Source organism: Leptinotarsa decemlineata, unplaced genomic scaffold (assembly GCF_025532065.1).
Source record: "Leptinotarsa decemlineata unplaced genomic scaffold, Ldec_3_MD MMD2_P_RNA_scaffold_9, whole genome shotgun sequence".
Classification (NCBI taxonomy): Eukaryota; Metazoa; Arthropoda; class Insecta; order Coleoptera; family Chrysomelidae; genus Leptinotarsa; species Leptinotarsa decemlineata.
In genome coordinates, this window is record NW_027412536.1 from 9779211 (window position 1) to 9791533 (window position 12323).

At 32.8% G+C, this 12323-nt stretch overlaps 1 protein-coding gene across 8 annotated transcripts in view; it reads right to left on the bottom strand.

The window, feature by feature from the left end:
* Lmpt (four and a half LIM domains protein limpet) overlaps window positions 1-12323 on the bottom strand; it is a 357474-nt gene that overhangs the window by 30044 nt on the left and 315107 nt on the right. For 2 of the 8 annotated variants that reach the window (XM_023159319.2, XM_023159318.2), the window contains exon 1: window positions 538-708. The exons of the other annotated variants lie outside the window; for them this stretch is intronic. The gene's annotated coding sequence lies outside the window, so the exon portion shown is untranslated. Of the gene's footprint in view, window positions 1-537; window positions 709-12323 lie in introns of those variants that run through there. 8 annotated transcript variants of the gene reach the window in all.

Consider the following 12323-nt stretch of genomic DNA (forward strand, 5'->3'; position numbering starts at 1 on the left):
CTACTTGTTTAGCGAAACGTACGTCGAAAGACGGTGTTTTTTTTTTTCTGATGTGGGAAAAGTGTTTTCTTTAGGTTCATTTTAATCATCATGTTCCAATTTGTTAAAGTGAGCACTAATAACTATCACAAACCTTCCTTTAAAATCCGATTACAGACAAGACATATATGTATGTATAACATTAAAAAAAACAATTGCACAAAGTGCTGTTTATGAAACTGCACGCCTATAAGTACGTGTTTCTTTCAAACTGAAAGTGAACTTTATTTCAAAATGAGTAATTCAAAATTCCATTTCAGGTCGATATTAACGACCTACATGTGGAAATCTCAAGATATGGTACCTTTCTATCTTCCACAAGGTATATAGAATTTGGGTTAAAACAGCTTTTACTAATTAATATTTTCACGAAATAATTACTACAGAACTCGATGCGAAATCTTTCTAAAATATCATGATTTCGAAAGTAACATTTTTAGTAATATTTCAGAAAGGTTTTTGTCCCATAGATCTCTCACATTCCCCTTGCCACAAAACCTTATAATTTCCCAATTTCTCCGAATTAACCCGAACGTCCACTGGCCACTAGTTAATCACACACATCAGAGCCGCTAATTATAATCGTTCATTCCCAGTTGAACCTCGCCGTTAAACTAAACTAAGGTTATGTTTTGAATCATCGCGATCCTCTGTTTTAAAAGAACTCCGAACATGAACTGAAAGATCGGTACCAGTTTCACGAAATAGTGGAGAATGAGTTTTTATGGTGTACGAGGTTACAGCGCCTACCTTTATTTTATCTGCACGCATCATTCAGATAAATTGGCTTAAAAAATTATTGCCGAAAAAAGCATTCGTATGTTTTGTCCATAGAAACTCATGATAAATGGAATAAATGATAGGATGATTGAAAGAAATCCGTGATTTTTCATTCGAACTAAAATTACCAGGGACGGCACTAGCTCAATGTAAATATCTAGCCACCGCACCGTTTTGAAAATTTTCTCAATAGAATTCACTGTAAGCTTCCACAAGCAGAAATGCTTGAGGAAGCTATATTGTATAGCAAAAACACGCGGTTTTTGTAAAAACTTTTCTAGTGAATGGATTTTCATTATGCATTGGCTATTTCAATTAATTCGTTTAAAGTTCAAAATTTAAACTCTTCAAGTTATAATTCTTACAAAACCATTATATCGCTTTCAAAGGATTCAAAAAAGTTTTTTTGTAACTCTCATAATTGAATCAATTTATTTTTTGCGGTATTTATTCTCTTTAAAAAATAGCCAAGTCTTAGGTCAGTGGAACAATGAAAGAATTGTGTTTATTATAATCATGAATAATTAACTATGTTCAGGGATGATTTTGATTAGAGGAAACGAATTCAACATACATACTTTTCTAGCGCAACTGTACTGCAACACTTTTATCGTCGCACGTTCCGTCGACAACGAAGGAATCATTCTGAACTTCAACTTGGCCTATTTATATCCGAGAGGACTGTCATAAATGAGTTTTTATACAAATTTAAATGAAAGTTTCCGGCAATTTTAAGACAGAGGTATACAAAAGTAAATAATGTATTTTTAGAAACAATAAAAATGATAATTTATTGCAAATATGTCACTTATACAGTTATTTTAATCATTCAAACATATGATATCACATTTACAATATTAAAACCATTTAGTCTCGCAATGACTCTTCATGGGATATTTTAAAATACATACAGTTCACATTTAAGAAAAACATAATAAATAAACAAGTAGATACTTAAGGTACTAGGTATATAAATTGTTTGAACGTACAGTTTTTTGAGTATACATGCAGTTGAGTATATATAGGTGTCAATTTTAAAACGTACCACCCTCTATATGCAAAAACACGTTACAATTATGTTCAACAGGAACTTTTTGTACGTTACATTTTTCAAACAATCCCTAAAAGATTGACTGGATTTTTCTTGTTGAAAGTTTGCGAGAAATCTGGTAAAAACTGTAAACATGTTTAGGTATCAGAATCACTTCGACATTGATATTATTTCAATGAACTGATATGAAAAGACCTGGTCATACTGGTGAATTCGTGTGAGGTGTTTCTCACATATCTTCCTCAATTCATTTCTATTTCTTGTTATTTCTCTTAAATTTTCAACTCCGGTCCTTTTCAGGTATTCTTCCATTTTTTCTGACCAGCTAGATCTAGATTTTCCTCTTCTTTTCATTTCCGCTGGTTCCCAATTCATCATCATTCTCACATCATTATCTTCTTTCATTCTCCACACGTGTCCCTATCTGTGTTTCTTGATTCCTTATGCTATATGTTTTCCACATTTTTCCGCAATTTCCCTGTTTGTTATTCTGTATTCATTTACATTAACTCTAATTGGCCTCTTTATTGTTCGCAGTATTCTTTTTTCTGCTACTCTTTTATATCTTCTTCATCTTTCTTAGTCACTGACATTGACTCAACTGCGTACATCATTGACGGTGTTATTATTGTTCCATACCTACATTTTAATTTTAGTGTTACTAGAGATTTCCTTACTTTTTAGTAGTTTCATTTTATTTTTTATTTTTCCCCTTTTTTATACTTTTCTCTTTTATCTCCATTTCCCTTTTTCCATCTTTTGCTATTGTGACCCCAATATATATATTGGGGTCACATATATATGCAATCATCCATTAAATACTCTATAACTGTATTTTCTGATTCTCATCGCAACCTGTATGATATATATATATTTTATAACCATCATTAAATTGGAACATAAGGGAACTGACGCGAGTTTGACTGCATCCCATAAATATACAGCTTAATTGATTACTTTCCCTATAAATGGGAGGCATTGGCCGTCGAGTAATCCCTACTGCCATTTTTATTGCTCTTAATTTAATTGAATCAGAGGCGTACCATTTTTTCTTGATATTTGATAATTGCATGGGATGATACTGTTTTTAATAATTTTATCATTGGCCTTTTTTTCCGATATTGACAACATTAGTATCATATACTGCAAGTTAACCTGTTAAGAAATTTCAAGGTAAATAATATGCCAACCAACATCATCGAAGTTTAAGAATTGTAATATAATATGAAAAATTCCTCAAATACCTATGTCACGAAAAATACGTTTCGAACCAATTAAGCTTTTTATCGTTCACAGCACATTTGATTGTTTCGTACAGAAATTGAATCGGTCATTTGAAAACAACCCTTGTCCTAAAAAATAGATTTTCATGTTTTTGACTATTTCGTATATTGTCATGCATATCTACATATTCCACCTGACTAAGGCCAAGAAAACATTCCAAAACTTATATAATGTTCTCGTTATCAAAATCTGGCAGGTTTTGAAACAATGTTTTCCACAAGTTTTAGTGGGAAGACAAGTGGGGTTTCTCAAATGCCTAATTGAAACATAGTGTTAAAAACGAAAAATTCGGTGTTGGTATATTAGTGTCGACAGGAAAAAATATGCTTTGCGTTTTTTATTCAACTCTTTGTTGTAGCAATTGAACCAATAATAATCGTTTCGTTATTGAAAGCATCATAACAGTAAACAAATTTTGAATAATACACAGTATAATACCCTCATAATATCAAAGTAAATATTTTCCTGTGAAACTCGACATTTCATAATTGAAATAACAGAGCATGTATATGTATAATACACAATTCGAAACCGCTTCAGATGTGTACTGAGATTACAGCACACAATCTCAAATTTTGAAAAACTCATTGTTAGAAAATAAATTATCTAAGTTAAATAATACAATTCGACTGCATGATATCTGTCACGTACTGTTACGTTACTATTTTTTTGAAAATGTAACATACAGTTAGCTGGTTCACAGATCAAAGTTTCCATTTATCTTTCACTTATTCTTTAGGAAAGTTGTCATAATCAAAATCGATAGCAGTAATTATACGACACACTATTCATTTGTCATTTACTTTAAAGTTCATTAACTGAACTTTTACTTAAAGTTAAGGGTTTCCATTCGAGCCTTGGGTTCTGGATATCTCGTTTTAATAACTAACCAGCCACCCAGTGGACATCAAGGCTATTCGCGTCTCGTCGGTCAAGTAAGAAGCAGGTAAACAAAAACTTCTCTCGAGAAGAATGTCAGGTTGAAGTTGGGTTCGAATCTACAATCTTCGGATGGTGAATCTGTTCACCAATAATGCTTTTCATTATGCTCATTAAATGCTTTTCAATCCAACGAGAAATGGTGGGAAATATGTGATGGAAAGTTGGCCACACTGGATGAACCTACACCCGTATCGATAGGTGTTTTTGATTTTAACGCCAAAAAGAGAAAAAAAAACCAATCACAATAACACTGACATTGACAATGAGGCCCAAAGAGACGAGGAAAATGATACTTGTGACTATAATCTGTTTTTCCGTTAATCAGCTGTCGCCTCCATACGAACGACAACTCTCAGAAGTTGAGAAACTTGTGAGAACTAAGGACTAACGAGGTCATACTTTTTAACGTGTGATTACTAACACGTTTGCAGAATCATCCCAGCTTCAACCAGATAAATTCTCTCGAGAAGAATATCTGGTCGAGGCGGGAATCGAACCCACAGCCTTCCGATCGTGTGTCGGGCACACTACCACCGCGGCCAATTGTCAACAATTGTAACACTACCACCGCGGTCAATAGGTTGAAATGATAGAGAGTTCATCTATCCTAGGACGAACGACCTTGATACAGGGTCGACATCAAACTTGAATTTACCTGAACGATTTATTTATTAATGTTGATGATATTCTGAGCTTTATTTGAAGAAAAACTTGTTAACATTACTGATGACAGGTAAACTTGTGCCTGGGTAGCGGGGGGTTTGTCACAAGGTTAGCGACAAATACATGAGGTATTCTTTCACACAAAATATGTTTGGCCGATATGGAGGTTAGATAACCCCCATAAATACGGTTGATTACCGCTAGCTCTGAGACTAATAAAAATATGCAACCTGTTTGGAAAATGAATCCCATCAGCAATTTCAAAGCAATTATTTATTAATGTTGTAACTAACAATAAATTGATGGGGTTTTTCAAACAAGATCGATTATCGCGAATGAGTTCCCCACGGAAATGAAAAGGTAAACTCATTATGTGATATATGTCTACTCACAAAAGAATCGGAAAAAACAATGAGCCAATATAAGATATATTATTCAAACACATGGTTTCAGTTTCAATATTTCTCAAAATTTTCGAAAAGCTTTGTAATGTTTAGGATCATCCTGTTACTTTCAACATAAAAAATCCCTCAATCAAATGTCATACGATATGTAAAGAGTAACGTGGAAGAATTGTCTTCTAAAATGGTTGTAAACGATGCATATGTTACGTATTACAACTGTAAGACAATTCTCCATTTAGGGCAACCGGTCGTGGCACACATTTGATTCATCGAGAACTGGTGTTTTTTGTACCGAACATATTTCATTCTTAGACAACACAGAACCGGCGTGTCAGAAAATATTGGCCCATTTTGGAAAACAAAGCCGTTTTTGTTGAATTATTCATTAAGTTTCTTGAGACATGCCATTTCAAATATTATGTGGGATACTAGGAAGTTGTTGAATAAAATACGGTAATTATAGGTAAAATGACTCAATTGGATTATTCTAATGAAAATCTATAAATAGGCTATACGTATAATCGTCCACAACAATATATTGAACCAGAAATTAGGTTGATACATTTATTTTCCTTCAAATCAAACTAAGTGCCAACCGACAATCGACAATTGGTCCTCATTAGTGTCGGACTAATTCCCCCATTGTATTTCTATTTTGACAAAAAAAACACACAGCATCACTCAGTAGTATAATACACAGTTCACTTTATAAAGTAGGTCAGAGTTGATGGTGCGATCGACCATTCAGTAACAACTGCTTCTGCAGAAAAAGTATTATCAAAAAAATATAAATCAGATGATACATGTTTGATATCAGAAATATTAGATCTGTTCTATACTGACGAGGAGTACTATTCCAAAAGTGATTTATAGGTGATCTCTCGATTGATTTCATCGAGGTCCTGCTGCTGGATGAACGAGAAGAATCTACAAGAACTTTCTTTGTGAGAAAAAAAAAATCATACAAATATCTGTCTAATACAATCCAATGCCCGTCTCAGTATTAGTTAGTGAAATAGTTATTTTCCGTCAGGGATTTACTAAACTTTGCCCATCCAACAAACAAAAAGTAACTCAAGCAATGATAGATGCGTGATCACCACGTATACATTTGAGTTTATTGGGTAGAATAAACAAGCCTCGTTACGCTGGCCAATCAGATTTAACTGCAATCGGCTGGCGGAAATCATTCAGGAATATCGTTACCGGGACGGAGTGGTGAGTTACATTTCAACGTCTGTGTTGTGTACATACACGGTATTTCAAAGTTCAAAATTTTTAAAATGCCAAGTACTGATACATCTGAAGAAACTGCTAATTTATGTCCATACACTACATCTAAAAAAATCCTATACCCAGCCGCATATTAGTGCGACTCTGTACAAGCAGCCTTGCTTGAGAGCTCATGATAATTTTTTGGAGCACTCTGTTGCTTGTATGGACAGAGTTTAGATCCTACTTTAGAGGGGTGTCGAATATTTCAAATCTCTATTCAAAATATTTGTTTTTCAGTACGACACAAGTGTATCACAGAAAGGTCAACACTTTAAGTAATGAGTAGATAATAATATATTTCATCTGAAAAGTAGAGCACTACTCAACTTAACAAATCAGGGTGATTTATCATATTGTCCGGGTAGTCAAAAATGAGAAACTTAGCAACACAGTCACTTCCGGCAGTGTATAAAGCATTAGGTGAAATGATAAACGTAACCAAATGATCTTACTCTCTTTCTCCTCTAGCTGTAGGAAAGGTATCTATGTTTCAAAAAAGTCAAGTAAAGACAAATGTTGACTTTCATGCAACCATTCACTGTGTCGAAGCTATTTACCGGGTTTGTTGCACGTGGTAGACATTAACAAATGCGATGAAACTACTTGGTTTGGGTCTCCAGTTTTATTCCATTGGTGGTAGGCTTTGCTTCGTTCCTATTGGTTGCATTGAATGGTCTATACTGTACATTATTTATATTAATTTCCTCTTTCATTCAGTTGAAATTGTCTCTGTACTTTTGAATTTCTATCGCCTTTCTATATAGTGTTTTATAGTAGCTCTAAGTTCTATCAAACATGGATCCAAACGCGATAACGTGGGTGAGTGAGACATGTTCCGTTACTGCTGATTCGTCGATATGTCCCAGGCGACAATTTCTCGTATATTCATAGATCCAGGTGTTTGTACTACTTTTCATGGTTCCAGTGTAGAACGACCCACAGCTGCAAGGGATCAGGTATACCTCCGATGTTGCTAACAACCTGAATATGATTTCACCTTGTCTTTCTCTAGAAATCTTCCAATTCCTTGGTCAACATTTTCAAATAGGAACAGAAAAATTCCAGATTGATAAGCCTGTCTGAAGTTACCATAACACTATCTTTTCTAGGTTATACTGCCCGCTCGAATTCTGTTTCGCTGTACCCACCTATTAATTACTATGAAATAAGCAGAATTTGTAACCTCTGAGTTATCTCCTGATGATGCTAACTTGGTTAGTGAAAAGTGTGTCGAGAGACAGCATTTTTGTTCTAGTAAGGAAAAAGTGTTTTCAATAGATTCATTACTATCAAGTACTATCAACTTCAACCAAACCAATACCTCAACTGAATTTCAGCCCTAAAACTTCAGTAATTTTTGTCCAACATAGGGTGAATTGAGAATAACTCTTATTTATTTTGCATGAAGAAAAATTCAGGAAACCGAAACCAAAGTCTCCTGGAGGGAAATCAACTGCCAGAAAATGTTCTAAACACTCATAGAGCTGACTATTTATTTGGAACAACCTGTTCTATTATTCATAGCAGAAACACAATAGATAATACTGCATCTTTCTGTAAGAAGTCTAATTCCACTTTTTGGTGGGAAAAATCGTGGATTCTGACATTTTTTTAGTTTTTGTATTAATTTTTCTTCAGACTCTCCAGATTGAGAAATATCACAAACTTGATTCGGAGCGAAGAAAAAATATTATTGTCTACCTTAAATGACATTTCAACCTCTCTTAAAATCAAGTGTTCGTTTCCTCAACAATAATTGGTCATCACAGAGGGACAAACTGGATGATTACTCATGATCATCACTAAAAGAAACAATCTCAGGTGTACCGCAGGGAAGTATTTTAGGACCCATGACGTTTTTAGTGTTTATTTTTTATTACCCCACTTTCTTGTCACATTGTCAAGTACATCTATACGCAGATGATATACAGTTATATTTGTCTTCTCATAACACCGATACAGAAAGTTACGTGGCCAATATAAACACAGATTTGCACAAAACATTCCTATACTCGGAAAATCATGGACTGAAAAACTCAAAGACAAATAGTAGAAACTCAGTGTAACTTCAGGCTCACTCTCGATAACGCAGACATTGACTGGGTAGACAGTGCTAAAAATCTTGGCGTAACCATAGGTAGCAGTCTTTCCATGAATATGTGACAAACATTTTCAAAGTATCATTCTTCAAACTCAAATCGCTATACAAATTCAAGTATCAGTTATCAGAAGAAATGAAACTCAAGTTAGTTAAAACTCTTATTAACCCTCATATCAAGTATTGTTTTTCGGTATATTACAATTTTTTGCCGCAATATAACAAGCAGAAGTTACGACGTATACAAAATGCTTGCATGCGAATCGTATGCTGTATACCATATGGTTAACATGTCTCATCATTTTTGTTAAAAATGAAGGAGCTGAATGTGAGGTACAGAATCCTATATTTGATGAAAATTTGTTTGTTTAAGTTGCTTCAAACTAAAAAACCTAGTTATTTATATAGTTTATTAAGCAGGCATTCTGAAATACATATAGTCAAATTGAGAATTAACTCATTCAACATACCTAGGCACCGTACTTCCAAATTTCAAAGATGCTTCTCTCATATAGCCCCTTCTTATCTGAATGAAATTTTACCCCTTTTAAATCATGATATTTATCAATTTAACAAAGAAATAAAATCACAGATGCTTTCTGTTCAGTGCTAATTTGAAAAATTTAAAATTCAATGTATGGTAGTACAATGAAATTGTTAAATTGACCAAAATAATGTTAAGAATATTTAGAGTTATTAGCAACTATATGATCTATAATTTTTTTTTCTTCCTTATCATTGTTATGATTGTAAATACGTATTTTTATAATTATTTTCTTACACTCACTGTATAATTTTTCGGAGGGTTGGAAGATAGCCATTGGCTAACCCTTTTCCTTTTATGTATAAATGTATTTTTTATGCATAATAAACGATATTATTATTATTATAATTATTTTTATAATTTCAATGGCTGGGTAAATCCTAACATGTGATTTAATTGATTTCCAAGATGATTTGTTCATTTAAAAGTTGTATATGAAATTTGAGTAAATCATTGAAACGCTACATAGACTAATTTGAAATGTTTCGTTTCATTTATTAGCATGATTATGTAACTTTCATCCAAAATGATAGTTTACATGGTAAATGATCATTCTGTTCCTCTTCACAAAAAAATGTTAACATTATTGAAGCGTGAATTGAGTTGAAATATCGAGGATATCGATTGGGTTTTCGAGGTCAGTCGTGATATTGACTGCATGACATATTTGAAGCTTATATTTTTTTTTGAATAATATTTGGTGAAAACATGTGATTTAAGAATCAGTTTTTGTATATTATTACAGACTATAAGTGACTATTATTATTAGTACTAGAATGTTCAGTAGACGATAATTTCAGAGTTTTTTGGTTATTAATAAATCCGTTAATAAAACGGGTGCCTGTTTCAAAACTATGGAATGACGATGGTTAAAATTTGTTGGGAATCTGCGTTTCCTTTCTCTCTTCTAGTTTATTGTTTACTTTGCTTTCATACCTATACAATATTTCTGTCTCTTTTTTGCCAAAAACCTGCTTTCAAAATTATATATTTCCACCGTATAGAATCTTTCAGTGTTTTTATATTTCACGACTCACTATGAATAGGTATGAAAAAAGAAAATTTTTCTCATTACCTTTTTACGTCTCTCCATTTTTGAAGTCAGAAAAACAAATTGTATTTACACTTTTTCTTCTACAACACAGTATTTTTCGTTTTTTTGTGATGAGTTTACTGAAAAAATCTCAAAGTTTTATGCATATGGGATGAGTGTTTCCAAAAAAACAAACTTGAACATTCCCGTTCCGTTAATTATAACAACATGGCTCATTGAGTTTTAATTACTAGCGCTTTAGTCATCACCGTTGCTCTTAAAGGCATACAGATCAGATAAGAAAACTACAAGTATAAAAAGCATTAAAGTCCAATAAAGAACAATTCTTTTGACTCGCTACAAGTAGAGATAGTATCAAATTCTCATTGCTCAACGTGATATATGAACAAAGCAGAAAGATTGAAAAAAATTACAATAATGGTCGTTTAGAAAGTAATTTAAATAATGCAATCAACAACACACGTCTCAATGACATCACCTCTATTTATGAATAATTTTTTTTAATCTTAAATTGGCCCAGTTTGTAAGATCTAGGTAGGTGGAAATGAGGTAGGAGTAATTGGGTAACAGAGTGATAATTTAAAAGTTGGTCGAAAAGAAAGAAATGTTTGTCATTGTCGAGCTAATCGTACATAATGCATTTTTCTGAAGGGTTTTTTGACAATTATTTGAGTTTGGTTATACTCCTGGCCCTCGAATATTATACGTACTATAGAAAACCCTTTTTTTTTAGTTTAAACTGCCAATTAATTTCTCAATGCACGCCAACACATTTCAATGTTCTTCAATTGATTATGTGATGCAGATTATTGCCACATCGAAGAAATAAGGTAACCCTTGATGATTCACCTTGAGAAGAATCAAATTACTGAGAAAGTAACTTCATTAGTTGTTTTGTCCCTTTTGGAGACAGATACTCTTCGTCATAAAATCATAGATTCCTATTATATTTTGTTATATAAAATATCGGTTATTATAAACTGGTGAAGAGTATACTAGGGAGTCACAGTTAAAACTGTTGTTGTTCAAATGGTTTACATACAGTAAAAGCTCCATTGAGGTTACTATGAACCAAAATTATTATGAACCAACAAGACTCTATAATAATAAAATCAAATGAAGAGCGCTCTTACTTTTTATATGAATTTAGAATATTAGTGGAGTTTTATTTCAACACCAACACCAAATCTTGAAGATTTAATCTTCCTCTTGAAGATGAACACTTGTTGATCGAAACACGCGTCGAGGTGTTAAAATAACGGTTTGGTGTTGGGATAAAACTCCAGTAATATTCGTTCTTACACCAAAGGTTCCAAACAGTGCATGACAAGTATAAATTTTGAATGAAAAATGCAGTAACAAAATGACTAAGATATATTTCTAGGAAAAATATCATCATAACGATAACAACGGTGAGTTTGAGTATATTCGAAAGTGTTTTACTTTTCACTCCTTGCCAATCTCAATAATAAAAAAGAAACACAGGTATGTCTACTGTTGAGATTTGGAATTACCGAAGTGTCAATTTTCGTGTGAGAGAAATCAGCATTCAAACGAGCATTTCCGCAAATAAAATAATTTTTCTGATTTCTTTTATTTTTGGATCTCTAAAAATCGATAAAAGGTAAGCAATTTCAAATAAAAAGTATCTACAAAAATTATTTCATCAAGGTAAATGTAAAGTATGGCTAATCATTACAAATTTCTCTATGGTAAAAAAAAGAAAACGTAGGTAGTCTGAATGGCCTCAAGTTTTTTTTTTAATTTAATGGCCATTTCTCTCTACACTTATTTTCAACAGATGTATTTTTTATGACAAAATGCTATGTTACTTTAGACATTGCAAGTATTACAGTGCAATTATACAGTGTCATCCCCAAAGTATTCACCATATGGGAAATTTCTTTATTAAGGGTTTTTCGACAAAAATTTATTCTTGATAAAAATTTGTGCATCCCATAAAACTAAACATGCACCAACAAAATAAAGTAAAACACACGTAATATACGGGGAGCCTTCAAGTATTTGATTTTGAGACAAGAGTAAAGTACTCTTATTTTGAAAAATCTTGGAAAATGTTATTTAGAAAAGTTGTTCAGCATTTAAAAATACATCTAGATTTGAAGTCATGGCCATCGAAGTGAAGTTTAATGTTTTTACCCATTTTTTTAAAAATGGGGATTACGAAA